Source organism: Aristolochia californica, unplaced genomic scaffold, assembly GCF_029961685.1.
Source record: "Aristolochia californica isolate CCGP_79_NKW_82.1479 unplaced genomic scaffold, dmAriCali1.0.hap1 SCAF_5, whole genome shotgun sequence".
NCBI classification, from domain to species: Eukaryota; Viridiplantae; Streptophyta; class Magnoliopsida; order Piperales; family Aristolochiaceae; genus Aristolochia; species Aristolochia californica.
Genome location: NW_027182214.1, coordinates 30,266,871 through 30,284,593, shown reverse-complemented (window position 1 = coordinate 30,284,593; position 17,723 = coordinate 30,266,871).

Here is a 17,723-nt window from a genome sequence, read left to right as displayed (position 1 = left end):
CGCCGTGCCACCGTCATCCACCGCCGTCCACCGCTGTCCAAAAACAGAGAACAAACCTGAGGAGAGCTCGAGAGACTCTCCATTGAGGTGAGTTCGACAGTCATCGCTCGCCAGGCCGAGAGGGGATCCGAGAGGGCTTCTCCGATGCCAATTCTGCTTTCCGACCATCCTCCGGCGTCTATCACATATTTCTGACCATTCCCGGAGCTATTCCGACTCTGACCGAACTCGAGAGAGCCGGTTAGAGAATGTCAGCTCTGTTTCGTTCTTCGCCGGACGTTACCTCCGTCCGTCGGCTTCCAACCTTCGTCGCCGGCGTCGTTTCTACCTCCGGCCACTCACTCTTGCCAACCCGAAGCCATTGATTTTGGGAAATTGCAGCACCCGTGAGAACGAGTTTCTGTCCGAGCGAGAGGAAGGAGATGGGGATTAATTTGTCATTTTCAAATTTAATTTTTTCTATAGTTTGAACTTAGGTTTTGATTGTTTATTAAATGTGATTTGATACTTAATGTTTATTGAATATTTGTTTTCCGGATATTTTATTAAATTGGCTAGTTAGGGTAGGATTATAATTTAGGTTGGATTTTGGTATTTTAATCCGATTTCTGTCTTTCACTCTATGCACCTGAGAGGGGCTAGACGCAAGGATTGAGAAATCGGATTCGTGATTACATGGCACTCGAGAGAGGCACGAATCACGATAAAATCCAGAGTTGATAATTGTAGCAACATCACAATAGGAAATTGATTCTCTGCATTCTATTGTAATCTGCTCTTTGTCATTAACTCTAGGCACCCGAGTGGGGCTAAACGCAAGGATTGAGAATCCGGATTCGTTGTTACGTGGCGCTCGAGAGAGGCATGAATCACGGTAAAATCCAGAGTTGACGTTTCCTGTTGTGCAAGTAGTTAATTAGATTATTGCTAGATAATTTAGGATATAATTAGTGTTTAGTTCAGATTAATTCATCATATTTGGTTAGGCTATTTGACTGAAGAATACACAAAATTCAATCCTCCCTATGGATATGACCCTCGCTTACTGCTAGATTACATGAACGATTCGTATGCTTGTGAGGTATTAAAGTCGATGTAATTAAATTATACATCAAGTTTTTGGTGTCGTTGCCAGGGAGGCACGTATTAAGTGTATTTCTTTGTTCTCCATGGTCTTAGGTTAGGATAAAAATAAAAAATAAAATAAAATAAATAAATAAATACTAAATAAATAAATAAACGTGCTTAAGACTCCTATTGGGATGTCTCCATTTCGCCTAGTGTTCGGCAAAGCATGTCATCTACCTGTTGAGCTTGAGCATAGAGCTTATTGGGCCATTAAGGCTTTGAATATTGATTTGGCTCAAGCGGGTGAGGAGAGGAAATTGCAATTGAATGAGTTGGAGGAGATACATCATGATGCTTATGAGAATGCCAAATTGTACAAGGAGCGAACAAAGCTTTTATATGATAAATCTGTTTTTCGCAAGTCTTTTACTGTTGGGCAGAATGTTTTACTTTATAACTCACGATTGCATTTGTTTCCAGGGAAGTTGAGATCTAGGTGGTCTGGTCCATTTGAGGTTACACATGTGTTTCCTCATGGTGCTGTTGAGATCCGCAATCACGGAGACGGGTCAGCCTTCAAAGTTAAAGGTCAGAGGCTCAAACCGTATCTTGAGAATGTTCCCACACCGGAGGAGGTGATGGTGATTTTCCTGGAGGAACCTGTCCATTCATCTTGACCGCATCAGAGTCTTGCTTACGACTATAAACTTAGCACATTGTGGGCAATCCCCGCATTTCTATCTCTTTGTACATTACAGTTTTATTTATTTATTTATTTTTGGTTTATTCATTCTTATTTGTCGGCTGAGAGCATAAATGGTTCCGGTAGTCGATGACCAGACTTTTGGTCCCTAGTTTGAGAGGTTTGTACTCAAACAACCGTTCTGGGATTGACCAGTTCGATCTTGAAGTATTGAATGGAAACCTTATGGTGAGTAACTTAAGGACTTGTGTTCAGCGCGTGATTCCTGCTGCCTTCAGTGGCCAGTCACACAGAGATTTCTTCAAAGTGTGATGTGGGATAGTGGTTTCATCTACGGATGATTACCTACGGGTACGGCTGATACAAGTAAACCTTCTTCAAGGGAGACTATGTATCATTCCTGGGGGTCTTTATTGACTTTTTGGTATTATTGTTGATGACCAAACACATATGGTCCCACCTATGGATTTAGGAGCCCTGAGGGAGCTTAAACCTCACCCTGCTGGAGTATAACTAGCTAAGATGTTATTCCTTTTTGTAGTCATTATAGTGTTTTACCTTTTCCCCATTGAGGACAATGTCAGGTTTAGGTTTGGGGGGGGGGGGGGGGGGGGGACGACTCTTTTATGTCTTAGCAATAATTTTCTTTTGCTTTTTGTGCGTGGTTTTCAAATTACTCCTCTTAGTATGTGGTTAACATTAGTAGAGTTAAAATAAGTTGCTCAAATGTGTTTCAAAATTTTTCGTAAATTTGTGTAGAATATGCCTATTAGAAATCTGATATCATTTGTTGTGATTCATGAGAATTCAATGGGATAGCTTACTATTGCATTAGACTTGGAACTTAGTTGCAAAAGAGAACATGTAAATCTAGTGTTGATCTATGTTAGTCTGAATAGTCTTGTATGCCTGTTTGAACTCAATTTTTTTTATACCTCAGTGAAATTCCTTGTTGTAATGTATGAATGCAAATGGAAATGCTCTTGCTTTCAAAAGACAGATAACTTCAGAAACAGCCTGGGCAAACCCAGGGACATGCACCGGAACAGTCGGTTACTTAAAAATAAGTGCATGTGCAGTGAAGACGAATACAAAATGGTGGTAATACCAAAAGTATTAAGTGAAGAAAAACATTACGCTGGTAATAGCAAAAGTGCACTGGTAATAGCGTAAAATGGTTTCAAATTTGGAAGCAATGAGTTTCCTTAACTTTGATGATGAATTGTAATTTGAAAGAAGTTGCAGGTCAAGATTGAAATTGGTATATTTCTTTTGTGAGATTGTCAGACAACAGGCTTACTCTACTATTTTCTCTTAATTGTGATGTGACTAGGATTTTATTGTTATTTATTGCCTCTTGGTTCTGTTGAAGTAATTGCTTATGGCTCATATTGGTTCAGGTGGAGTAACAATGAGTGTATTTGGATTGATAATAGGCTATATTTTACCCAGGTTTTCAAATTTCGCAAGATCTCATATGATTTTCAGATATTTTACGATACTAAGTGTTACTCATATGCTAATGAGGAGTAAATTTTCTTCAGTTTTTCTTTTTATATTATTGATTTAGATGAATTTTGTGGGTAAATTCCATGCATACCCTCACGAGACATAACTCGTCCACTACTGCGGAGTAGGGGTTTAACGGCTTGTTGCATGCGCTAAATGCAAAAGTGCTCCCTACGAAAGTGGCATTTTGTTTTCCTATGCTTAATTTTGGTTTGATTGTTGTTTTGCTAGGGACTACCAAAGATTTAGGTTTGGGGGTGTGATAGATGCCATATTCTAACATGAGAACTAAGTTAATTATAAGAGAATAACCTTTATAATTGTGTTATAGGTGGTTATTTATCGATTTTCAAATGAAATGAGCATTTATTGAATTTGGCATTAATCACTGTCGATATTGCATATTTTTCTCTCCTAAATTATATTTCATTGTTTTTAAGGTTTATTTCTTCTTGAAATGCTTTTTATAGATTTAATTATGGAATTTCAGGAGAATTTTGGTGGAGAAGGAGATATTTACCAAAATGCCCTTAGTGAAATGGAGGTGATTTTTAGGTCAAATCGTTTTAAAATAAATAAGATGGTATTAAAGGAGAGGAGGGAGCGTCGAACGGAAAACGGGGGGAGACCCGAGAGAGGAGCATCAAGAGAAAACAGAGACCAAAACAGAGGTAGTTGGACCGGAAACAGGGGAGGATCCGAGAGGAGTTCCCCACCGTCGTTCACTGGGCCACTGCCTTTCGCCACGCCACCGTCGTCCACCACCGTCCAGAAACTGAGAACAAACCCGAGGAGAGCTCGAGAGAGTCTCTGTCGAAGTGAGTTCGACAGTCGTCGCTCGCCAAGCCGAGAGGGGATCCGAGAGGGCTTCTCAGGTGCCAATTCCACTTTCCGACCATCCTCCGGCGTCTATCACATATTTTCGACCATTCCCGGAGCTATTCCAACTCTGACCGAGATTCGAGAGAGCCGGTTAGAGAACGTCAGCTCTGTTTCATTCTTCGTCGGACGTTACCTCCGTCCGTCAGCTTCCAACCTTCGTCGCCAGTGTCGTTTCTACCTCCGGCCACTCACTCTTGCCAACCCGAAGCTATTGATTTCGGGAAATTGCAGCACCCGTGAGAACGAGTTGCTGCCCGAGCGAGAGGAAGGAGAAGGGGAGTAATTCATCATTTTTGAATTTAATTTTTTCTATAGTTTGAACTTAGGTTTTGAATGTTTGTTAAATGTGATTTGATAATTAATGTTTATTGAATATTTGTTTTCCAGATATTTGATTAAATTGGCTAGTTAGGGTAGGATTATAATTTAGGTTGGATTTTGGTATTTTAATCTGATTTCTGTCTTTCACTCTATGCGCCCGAGAGGGGCTAGACGCAAGGATTGAGAAATCGGATTCATGATTACGTGGCGCCGAGAGAGGCACGAATCACGGTAAAATCCAGAGTTGATAATTTTAGCATCACCACAATAGGAAATTGATTCTCTGCATTCTATTGTAATCCACTCTTTGTCATTAACTTTAGGCGCCCGAGAGGGGCTAGATGCAAGGATTGAGAATCCGGATTCGTGGTTACGTGGCGCTCGAGAGAGGCATTAATCACGGTAAAATCCAGAGTTGACGTTTCCTGTTGTGCAAGTAGTTAATTAGATTATTGCTTGATAATTTAGGATATAATTAGTGTTTAGTTCAGATTAATTCATCATATTTGGTTAGGCTAGTTGACTGAAGAATACATAAAATTCAATCCTGCCTGTGGATATGACCCTCGCTTACTGCTAGATTACATGAACGATTCGTACGCTTGCAAGGTATTAAAGCCGATGTAATTAAATTATACATCACATATCCATTTTTAAAACATGTGAGGAAGAAATCTCTTTCTTATAAAATTCCAAGCTATTAGGGTTGAACTAGTGGAATTTCCAAAAATTGGATAACAAAAATTTTGTGTTCATTTGTGGTGTGTGAATAAATTTTTTGTACTTACATTTTTTATTGTTTTAAATTTATTCCATACATAAACTCTAAAATTTTCATTTTGTTGTGATCTATTTGCCTTTTTTTTTACGAGATGAAGGGAGAGCGAAAAATCAAAGTTTTGATTGAGGAAAAAAGTATACATCTAAAATGGAAATGCACAATGCACAAATGTTCAGACAGATAATTCAGAAGAGTGTCTGTAATTTTTAGGAGTTATAAACTCCTTTTAGTTTTTAGATATTAGGTTTTGTAATCGTCGAAAAAAGTGGGAGACGAGGGATTTTTAACTGAGTGTTGACACCCAATCCATAAGTCATTTCCTAGAAAAATATATCCCGTTACGCTTGATAAATCACTTTACAATCATCTATGATTGTTAGGTCAGCTTCGTTTAAATGGGCAAAGTAATGGGTTGTTTGACTCGGGTGAATATCCCACCGCATGTTGACTTTAGAATTTAATGTGCGTTTGTTACTGTCTTTAAAAGATTTGGATCCATAGGTCATTTGCATATTTAACATGTTTGAAGCATGCATATCCATTTTTAAAACATGTGTAGAGGAGATCTCTTTCTTATAAAATTCCAAGCTGTTAGATTGAACTAGCAGAATTTCCCTAACTTGGATAACAAAAAAATTTCGTTCATATGTTATCTGTGAATAAATTTTCTTTACTTACATTTTTTATTGTTTTAAATTTTCCCATACGTAAACTCTAAAATTTTCATTTTGTTGTAATCTATTTGTCTTTTTTGTTTACGGGATGAAGGGAGAGAGAAAACTCAAAGTTTTGATTTAAGAAAAAAGATTACATATAAAATGGAAATAAATGTAGAGAGAGATAATTCAAAAGAGTGTCCATAATTTTTAGGGATTGTAAATTCCTTTTAGTTTTTATATATTAGATTTTGCAATCGTTGGTAAAAGGTGGAGGCGGGGGATTTTTACTTGAGTGTTGACTCCCATTCCATAAGTAATTTCTTAAAAAAAAATTGCCCGTTACGCATTATTAATCACTTTACAATCATCTATGATTGTTAGGTCAGCCTTTTATAGATGGGCAAACTAATCGCTTGTTTGACTCGGGTAAATATCCCACCGCACGTTCACTTGAGAATTTAATGAGCCTTAGTTATTCTCTTTAAAAGGTTTGTATCCATAGGTTATTTACATCTTTACTCTTTCAAGCATGCATATCCATTTTTAAAGCATGTGTAGAAGAAATCCCTTTCTTATAAAATTCCAAGCTATTAGGATTGAACTAGTGGAATTTGCCAAACTTGGATAACAAAGCTTTTGTGTTCATTTGTGGTGTGTGAATAAATTTTATTTACTTAAATTTTTTATTGTTTTAAATTTTTTTCATAAATAAACTTTAAAATTTTCATTTTTTTTGTGATCTATTTGCCTTTTTTGTTTACGGGTTGAAAGGAGAGTAAAAAGTTATAGGTTTGATTTAAGAAAAAAGTATACATCTAAAATAGAAATGCACAATGAACAAATGTAGAGATAGATAATTCAAAAGAGTGTCTGTAATTTTTAGGGATTGTGAACTCCTTTTAGTTTTTATATATTAGGTTTTGCAATCGTCGGGAAAAGGGGAAGGCAGGGGATTTTTAATTGAGTGTTGACTCCCAATCCATAAGTAATTTCTTACCAAAATATAGCCCATTACGTATGATAAATCACTTTTCAATCATCTATCATTTTTAGGTCAGCTTTTTGTCAATGGGGAAAATAATGGCTTGTTTGACTATGGTAAATATCCCACCGCACAGTCACTTGAGAATTTAATGAGCGTTTATTATTCTCTTTAAAAGGTTTGGATCCATAGGTCTTTTGCATCTTTAACATGTTTCATGCTTGCATATCCATTTTTAAAACATGTGTAGAAGAAATTTCTTTCTTATAAAATTCCAAGCTATTAGGGTTGTACTAGTGGAATTTCCCAAACTTGGATAACAAAATTTTGTGTTTATTTGTGGTGTGTGAATACATTTTTTGTACTTACATTTGTTTTTGTTTTAAATTTATTCTATACATAAACTCTAAAATTTTCGTTTTGTTATGATCTATTTGCCTCTTTCTTTATGGGATGAAGGAAGAGTGAAAACTCAAAGTTTTGATTGAAGAAAAAAATGGAAATGCCGAATGCACAAATGTACAGAGAGATAATTCCAAAGAGTGTCTGTAATTCTTATGGAATGTAAACTTCTTTTTGTTTTTATATATTGGGTTTTGCAAAAGTCGGGAAACGCGGGAGGCGGGGGATTTTTAACTGAGTGTTGACTCCCAATCCATAAGTCATTTCTTAGAAAAAATATAGCCCATTTCGCATGATAAATCACTTTACAATCATCTATAATTTTTAAATCAGCTTGTTGTAAATGGGCAAAGTAATGGCTTGTTTGACTCGGGTAAATATCCCCCCACATGTTCACTTTAGAATTTAATGTGCGTTTTTTATTCTCTTTAAAAGGATTGGATCCATAGGTCATTTGCATATTTAACATATTTCAAGCATGCATATCCATTTTTAAAACATCTGTAGAAGAGATCTCTTTCTTATAAAATTTCAAGCTATTAGGGTTGAACTAGCGGAATTTCCAAAACTTGGATAAAATTTTTTTTTGTTTTTTTGTGGTGTGTGAATAAATTTTATTTCCATACATTTGTTATTTTTTTAAATTTTTCCATACATAAACTCTAAAATTTTCATTTTGTTGTGATGTATTTATCTTTTTTGTTTACGGGATAAAGGGAGAGGGAAAACTCAAAGTTTTTATTTTAGAAAAAAGTATACATATAAAATGGAAATAAATGCAGAGAAGGATAATTCCAAAGGGTGTCTATAATTTTTGGGGATTGTAAACTCCTTTATGTTTTTATATATTAGGTTTTGCAATCGTCAGGAAAAGGGGGAGGCGGGGGATTTTTACCTGAGTGTTGACTCCCAATCCATAAGTCATTTCTTAAAAAAAATTGCTCGTTAGACATTATAAATCACTTTGCATTCATCTATGATTGTTAGGTCAGCCTTTTGTAAATGGGCAAAATAATGGCTTGTTTGACTGGGGTAAATATCCCACCACATGTTCACTAGAGAATTTAATGGGCATTTATTATTTTCTTTGAAAGGTTTGGATCCATAGGTCATTTGCATATTTAACATGTTTCAAGCATGCATATCCATTTTTAACATATGAGTAGATTAAATCCCTTATAAAATTCCAAGCTATTAGGGTTCAACTAATGGAACTTCCCAAACTTGGATAAAAATTCTTTTGAGTTAATTCGTGGTGGGTGAATAAATTTTCTTTACTTACATTTGTTCTTTTTTAAAAATTTTTAAATACATAAACTCTAAAATTTTCTTTTTTTTGTGATCTATTTTCCTTTTTTTGTTTACGGGATGAAGGGAGAACGAAAACTCAAAGTTTCAATTTAAGAAAGAAGTATACATCTAAATGGAAATGCACAATCCACAAAAGTAGAGACAGATAATTCCGAAGGGTGTCTGTGAGTTTTAAGGATTGTAAACTTTTTTTAGTTTTTATATATTAGGATTTCCAATCGTCGGGAAAAGGGAGAGGCTAGGGATTTTTAACGTAGTGTTGACTCCGAATCCAGAAGTGATTTTTTTATTAAATTATAGCCCATTACGCATGATAAATCACTTTACAATCATCTATGATTCTTAGGTCAGCTTTTTGTAAATGGGCAAAATAATGGCTTGTTTGACTCGGGTAAATATCCCACCGCAGTTTCACTTGTGAATTTAATGAGTGTTATGTTATTTTCTATAAAATGTTTGGATCCATAGGTCATTTTCATATTTAACATGTTTCAAGCTTGCATATCCATTTTTAAAACATGAGTAGAAGAAATCCATTATTTATAAAATTCTAACCTATTAGGGTTGAACTTGTGGAATTTCCAAACTAGGATAACAAAACTTTACTTACATTTGTTATTGTTTTAAAATTTTTCCAAACATAAACTCTAAAATTTTCTTTTTGTTGTGATCTATTTACATTTTTTGTTTACAAAATGAAGGGAGAGTGAAAACTCAAAATTTTTATTTAAGAAAGAAGTATACATCTAAAATTGAAATTCACAATGCACAAATTTAGTGAGAGATAATTCCAAAGAGTGTCTGTAATTTTTTGGGATTGTAAACTCTTATTTTTTATATATTAGGTTTTGCAATTGACGGGAAAAGGGGGAGGTGGGAGATTTTTAGCAAAGTGTTGACTCCCAATCCATAACTCATTTCTCACAAAAATATAGCCCGTTACGCATGATAAATCTCTTTACATTCATCTATGATTGTTAGGTCAGTTTTTTTTAAATGGGCAAAGTAATGGCTTGTTTGACTCGGGTAAATATCTAACCGCATGTTCACTTTAGAATTTAATGTGTTTGTTATTATATTTAAAAGGTTTCCATCCATAGGTCATTTGCATCTTTAAAATGTTTCATGCATGCATATCCATATTTAAAACATGTGTACAAGAAATCTCTTTCTTATAAAATTCCAAGCTATTAGGGTTGAACAAGCAGAATTTCCCAAACTTGGATAACAAAAATTTTTAGTGTGTGAATAAATTTTCTTTACTTACATTTGTTATTGGTTTAAATTTTTCCATTCATAAACTCTAAAATTTTAATTTTTTTGTGATCTTTTTGTCTTTTTTGTTTCCAGGATGAAGGGAGAGAGAAAACACAGAGTTTTGATTTAAAAAAAAGTATACATATAAAATGGAAATAAATATAGAGAGAAATAATTCCAAAGAGTGTCTGTAATTTTTAGGGATTCTAAACTCCTTTTAATTTTAAAATATTATTTTTTGCAATAATCGGGAAAAGGGGGAGGCAGGGGATTTTTACTTGAGTGTTGACTCCCAATCCATAAGTCATTTTTAAAAAAATATTGCCCATTATACATTATAAATCACTTTACAATCATCTATGATTTTTAGGTCAGTCTTTTGTTAATAGGCAAAATAATGGCTTGTTTGACTTGGGTAAATATCCCACCACACATTGACTTGAGAATATAATGAGTATTCTCTTTAAAAGGTTTGGATCCATAGGTTATTTGCATCTTTAACATGTTTCAATCATGCATATCCATTTTTAAAACATGTGTAGAAGAAATATCTTTCTTATAAAATTCCAAGCTATTGGGGTTGAACTAGTGGAATTTCCCAAACATGGATAACAAACTTTTGTGTTCATTTGTGGTGTTTGAATAAATATTCTTTAGAGAATTTTGTTATTTTTTAAAAAAATTTACATACATAAACTCTAAAATTTTTATTTTGTTGTGATCAATTTGCCTTTTTAGTTTACGGGATGATGGTAGAACGAAAACTGAAAGCTTTCATTGAGGAAAAAAGTACACATCTAAAATGGAAATTCACAATGCACAAATGTATAGAGAGAAAATTACAAAGAGTATATGTAAATTTTATGGATTGTAAACACCTTTTAGTTTTTATATATTAGGTTTTGCAATCGTCAGGAAAATGGGAAGGCAAGGGATTTTCAATTGAGTGTTGACTCCGAATCCATAAGTCATTTCTTACTAAAATATAGCCCGTTACACATGATAAATTACTTTACAATCAACTATGATGGTTAGGTCTGTTTTCTTTAAATGGGAAAAATTAAGGCTTGTTTGACTCAGGTAAATATCCCACCACACATTCACTTAAGAATTTAATGAGCGTTTGTTATTCTCTATAAAAGGGGTGGATCCATCGGACATTTTCACCTTTAACATGTTTCAAGCATTCATATCCATTTTTAAAACATGTGTAGAAGAAATACCTTTCTTATAAAATTCCATGCTATTTGGGTTGAACTAGTGGAATTTCCCAAACTTGGATAACGAAATGTTTGTGTTCATTTGTGGTGTGTGATTACATTTTCTTTACTTAAATTTGATATTTTTTTGAATTTTTTCCAAACATTAACTCCAAAATTTTCATTTTGTTGTGATCTATTTGACTTTTTTGTTTATGGGAGGAAGGGAAAGCGAAAACTCAAAGTTTTGAATTAAGAAAAAAATACACATTTTAAAAGGAAATGCACAATGCACAAATGTAGAGAGAGTTAATTCCAAAGAGTGTCTGTAATTTTTAGGGATTGTAAACTTTTTTTTGTTTTTTTATAGTAGGTTTTGCAATCATTGGGAAAATGGGGTGGCAGGGGATTTATAACTGAGTGTTGACTCCCTATCCATAAGTCATTTTCTACAAAAATATAGCCAGTTACGCATGATAGATAACTTTCCAATCATCAATGAATTTTAGGTCAGTTTTTTTGTAAATGGGCAAAATAATGGCTTCGTTGACTCAGATAAATATCCCAAGGCACGTTCACTTGAGAATTTAATGAGTGTTTGTTGTTCTTTTTAAAAGGTTTGGATCCATAGGTCATTTGAATCATTCACATGTTTCAAGCCTTCATATCCATTTTTAAAACATGTGTAGAAGAAACTCTTCCTTATAAATTTCCAAGCAATTAGGGTTGAACTAGTGGAATTTTCCAAACTTGGATAACAAAACGTTTGTGTTCATTTGTGGTGTGTGAATAAATTTTCTTTACTTACATTTGTTATTGTTTTAAATTTTTTCCATACTGAAACTCTAAAAGTTTCATTTTATTGTGAACTTTTTATCTTTTTTTGTTTATGGGATGAAGGGAGAGCGAAAACTCGAAGTTTTGAATTAAGTAAATAGTAAACATCTAAAATGGAAATGCACAATACACATATGTAGAGAGAGATAATTCCAAAGAGTGTCTATAATTTTTAGGGATTGCAAACTCCTTTTAGTTTTTACATATTAGCTTTTGCAATCGTCGGGAAACGGGGGAGGCTGGAGATTTTTAACTGAGTGTTGACTCCCAATCCATAAGTCGTTTCTTAAAAAAATATAGCCCGTTATGCAGCTTAAATTACTCTACAATCATATATGATTGTTAGGTGAGCTTTTTGTAAATGGGAAAAATAATTGTTTGTTTGACTCGGATAAATATCCCACCGCATGTTCACTTGAGAATTGAATGAGCATTTGTTATTCTCTTTAAAAGGTTTGGATCCGTAGGTCATTTGCATCTTTAACATGTTTCAAGCATGTATATCTATTTTTAACACGTGTAGCAGAAATCTCTTTATTATAAAAATCCAAGCTATTAGGGTTGAACTAGTGGAATTTCCCAAACTTGGATAACAAAACTTTTCTGTTCAATTGTGGTGTTTGAATAAATATTCTTTACTGACATTTGTTATTGTTTAAAATTTTTTGTATACATAAACTCTGAAATTTTCATTTTGTTGTGATCTATTTGCCTTTTTAGTTTACGGGATGAAGGGAGAGCGAAAACTGAAAGTTTTCATTTAGGAAAAAAGTATGCATCTAGAATGGAAATTCACAATGCCCAAATGTAGAGAGAGAAAATTTCAATGAGTGTCTGTTAATTTTCTGGATTGTAAATTCCTCTTAGTTTTTATATATTAAGTTTTGAAATTGTGAGGAAATTGGGAAGGCTAGGGATTTTCAACTGAGTGTTGACTCCGAATCCATAAGTCATTTCTTACAAAAATATAGCCCATTACACATGATAAATCACTTTACAATCATCTATGATCGTTAAGTATTCTTTTTGTAAATGGGCAAAATGAAGGCTTCTTTGACTCTGGTAAATATCCCACCGCACATTCACTTGAGAATTTAATGAGCGTTTGTTATTCTCTATAAAAGGTTTGGAACTATAAGTCATTTTCTTCTTTAACATGTTTCAAGCATGCATATCCATTTTTAAAACATGTGTAGAAGAAATCCCTTTCTTATAAAATTCCAAACTATTAGGTTTGAACTAGTGGAATTTCCCAAACATAGCTAACAAAACGTTTGTGTTCATTTGTGGTGTGTGATTACAATTCTTTAATTAAATTTTTTATTGTTTTGAATTTTTTCCACACATAAACTCTAAAATTTTCATTTTGTTGTGATCTATTTTCCTTTTTTGCTTACAGGATGATGGGAAAGCGAAAACTCGAAGTTTTGAATTAAGAAAAAAATACACATCTTAAAAGGAAATTAATAATGCACAAATGTAGAGAGAGATAATTCATAAGAGTGTTTGAAATTTTTAGGGAATGTAAACTCCTTTTAGTTTTTATATAGTAGGTTTTGCAATCGTCTGGAAAACAACGTCGCGGGGATTTTTGACTGAGTGTTGACTCACAATCCATAAGTCATTTCTTACAAAAATATAGCCCATTAAGCATGATAAATAAGTTTACAATCATCAATGATAGTTAGGGAAACATTTTGTAAAAGGGCAAAATAATGGCTTTTTTTATTCAGGTAAATATCCCAACGCACATTCACTTGAGAATATAACGAGTGTTTGTTATTCTCTTTAAAAGGTTTGGATCTATAGGTCAGTTTTAATCATTAACATGTTTCAAGCATTCATATCCATTATAAAAACATGTGTAGAAGAAATCTCTTTCTGATAAAATTCCAAGCTATTAGGGTAGAAGTAGTGGAATTTTCACAACTTGGATAACAAATCCTTTTAGTTCATTTGTGGTGTGTGAATAAATTTTCTTTACTGAAATTTTTTATTGTTTTAAATTTTTTCCATACATAATCTCTAAAATTTTCATTTTGTTGTGATCTATTTGCCTTTTTAGTTTACAGGATGAAGGGAGTGCGAAAACTGAAATTTTCATTTAGGAAAAAAGTATACATCTAAAATGGAAATTCACAATGCACAAATGTACAAAGAGAAAATTCCAAAGAGTTTCTATAAATTTTATGGATTGTGAACTCCTTTTAGTTTTTATATATTACGTTTTCCAATCGTCAGGAAAAGGGGAAGGTAGGGGATTTTCAACCAAGTGTTGACTCCGAATCCATAATTCATTTGTTACAAAAATATAGCCCGTTACACATGATAAACCACTTTACAATCATCTATGATAGTTAGGTCTGCTTTTTTTAAATGGGCAAAATTAAGGCTTGTTTCACTTGGATAAATATCCCACCGCACATTCACTTGAGAATTTAATGAGCGTATGTTATTCTCTATAAAAGGTTTGGATCCATAAGTCATTTTCATTTTTAACACTTTTCAAGCATGCATATCCATATTTAAAACATGTGTAGAAGAATTCTCTTTCTTATAAAATTCCAAGCTATTAGGGTTGAACTAGTGGAATTTCCCAAGCTTGGATAAAAAAACGTTTGTGTTCATTTGTGGTGTGTGATTACATTTTATTTACTTATATTTTTTTATTTTTTTGAATTTTTTCCAAACATAAACTCCAAAATTTTCATTTTGTTGTGATCTATTTGTCTGTTTTATTTACGGGATGAAGGGTAAGCGAAAACTCAAAGTTTTGAATTTAGAAAAAAATAAACATCTTAAATGGAAATTCACAATGCACAAATGTAGAGAGAAAATTCCAAAGAGTGTCTATAAATTTTATGGATTGTAAACTCCTTTTAGTTTTTATATATCGGGTTTTACAACCGTCGGGAAAATGGGAAGGCATGGGATTTTCAACTGAGTGTTGACTCTGAATCCATAAGTCATTTCTTACAAAAATATTGCCCGTTATGCAGGATAAATAACTTTACAATCATCAATGATTGTTAGGTCAGCTTTTGTAAATGCGTAAAATAATGGCTTCTTTGACTCAGTTAAATATCCCAATGGACGTTCACTTGAGAATTTAATGAGTGTTTGTTATTCTATTTAAAATGTTTGGATCCATAGGTCATTTGAATCATTAACATGTTTCAAGCATTCATATCCATTTTTAAAATATGTGTAGAAGAAATCTCTTTCTTATAAAACTCCAAGCTATTTCGGTTGAAGTAGTGGAATTTTCCAAACTTGGATAACAAAAATTTTGGTTTCATTTTTTGTGTGTGAATTAATTTTCTTTACTTACATTTGTTATTGTTTTAAAAATTTTCCATACCTAAACTCTAAATTTTTTATTTTATTATGATTTGTTTACCTTTTTTGTTTACGGGATGAAGGGAGAGCGAAAACTCAAAGTTTTGATTTATGAAAAAAGTAAACATCTAAAATGGAAATTCACAAGGCAAAAATGTAGAGAGAGATAATTCCAAAGAATGTTCATAATTTTTAGGGATTGTAAACTCCTTTTAGTTTTTATATATTAGGTTTTACAATTGTCAGGAAACGGGGGAGGTGGGAGATTTTTAATTGAGTGTTGACTGCCAATCCATAAGTCATTTCTTAAAAAAATATAGCCCATTATGTATCATAAATTACTTTAATTTTATATATGATTGTTAGGTCAGATGTTTTTTAAATGGGCAAAATAATGGCTTATTCAACTCGGGTAAATATCCCACCGCATGTTCACTTGAGAATTTAATGAGAGTTTGTTATTCTCTATAAAAGGTTTGGATCCATAGGTCATTTGCACCTTTAACATGTTTCAAGCATGCATATCCATTTTTAAAACATGTGTAGAAGAAATCTCTTTATTATTAAATTCCAAGCTATTAGTGTTGAACTAGTGGAATTTCCCAAACTTGGATAACAAAACTTTTCTGTTCATTTGTGGCGTTTGAATAAATAATCTTTACTGACATTTGTTATTGTTTTAAATTTTTTCCATACATAAACTCTAAAATTTTCATTTTGTTCTGATCTATTTGCCTTTTTAGTTTACGGGATGAAGGGAGAGCGAAAATTGAAAGTTTTCATTTAGGAAAAAAGTACATATCTAAAATGGAAATTCATAAAGCACAAATGTAGAGAGAGAAAATTCCAAAGAGTGTTTGTAAATTTTATGGATTGTAAACTTCTTTTAGTATTTATATATTAGGTTTTGCAATTGTCAGGAGAAGGGGAAGGGTGGGGATTTTCAACTGAGTGTTGACTCCGAATCCATATGTCATTTCTTACAAAAAGATAGCCCATTGAACATGACAAATCACTTTACAATCATCTATGATAGTTAGGTCTGCTTTTTGTAAATGGGCAAAAATAAGGCTTGTTTGAATAGGGTAAATATCCCACCACACATTCACTTGAGAATTTAATGAACATTTGTTATTCTCTATAAAATGTTTGGATCCATAAGTCATTTTCATCTTTAACATGTTTCAAGCATGCCTATCCATTTTTAAAACATGTGTAGAAGAATTCCCTTTCTTATAAAATTCCAAGCAATTAGGGTTGAACTAATGGAATTTCCCAAACTTGGATAACAAAATGTTTGTGTTCATTTGTGGTGTGTGATTACATTTTCTTTCTTTAAATTTGTTATTGTTTTGAATTTTTTCCAAACATAAACTCTAAAATTTTTAGGGAGTGTAAATTCCTTTTAGTTTTTATATTGTAGGCTTTGCAATCGTCGGAAAAATGGGGTGGCGGGGGATTTTTAACTGAGTTTTGACTCCCAATCCATAAGTCATTTCTTAAAAAAATATAGCCCGTTACACATGATAAATAACTATACAATCATCAATGATATTTAGGTCAGCTTTTTGAAAATGGGCAAAATAACGGCTTCTTTGACTAAGGTAAATATCCCAACGCACGTTCACTTGAGAATTTAATGCGTGTTCGTTATTCTCTTTAAAAGGTTTGGATCCATAGGTCATTTGAATCATTAACATGTTTCAAGCATTCATATCCATTTTTAAAACATGTGTAGAAGAAATCTCTTTCTTATAAAATTCTAAGCTATTAAGGTTGAAGTAGTGGAATTTACCAAACTTGGATAACAAAACTTTTCTTTTCATTTGTGGTGTTTGAATAAATAATCTTTACTTATATTTGTTATTTTTTTAAATTTTTTCCATATATAAACTCTAAAATTATCGTTTTGTTGTGATCTATTTGGCTTTTTAGTTTACGAGATCAAGGGAGAGCGAAAACTGAAAGTTTTCATTTAGGAAAAAATTATACATATAAAATGGAAATTCATTATGGATAAATGTAGAGAGAGAAAATTCCAAAGAGTGTCGGTAAATTTTATGGACTGTAAACTCCTTTTAGTTTTTATATATTAGGTTTTGTAATCGTCAGGAGAAGGGGAAGGGAGAGGATTTTCAACTGAGTGTTGACCCCGAATCCAAAAGTCATTTCTTAAAAAAATATAGCCCGTTACACATGATAAATCACTTTACAATCATCTATGATAGTTAGGTCTGCTTTTTGTGAATAGGTAAAATTAAGGATTGTTTGACTCGGGTAAATATCCCACCGCACATTCACTTGAGAATTTAATGAGCGTTTATTATTCTTTATAAAAGGTTTGGATCCTTAAGTCATTTTCATCTTTAACATGTTTCAAGCATGCATATCAATTTTTAAAACATTTGTAGAAGAAATCCCTTTCTTATAAAATTGCAAGTTATTAGGTTTGAACTAGTGGTATTTCCAAAAC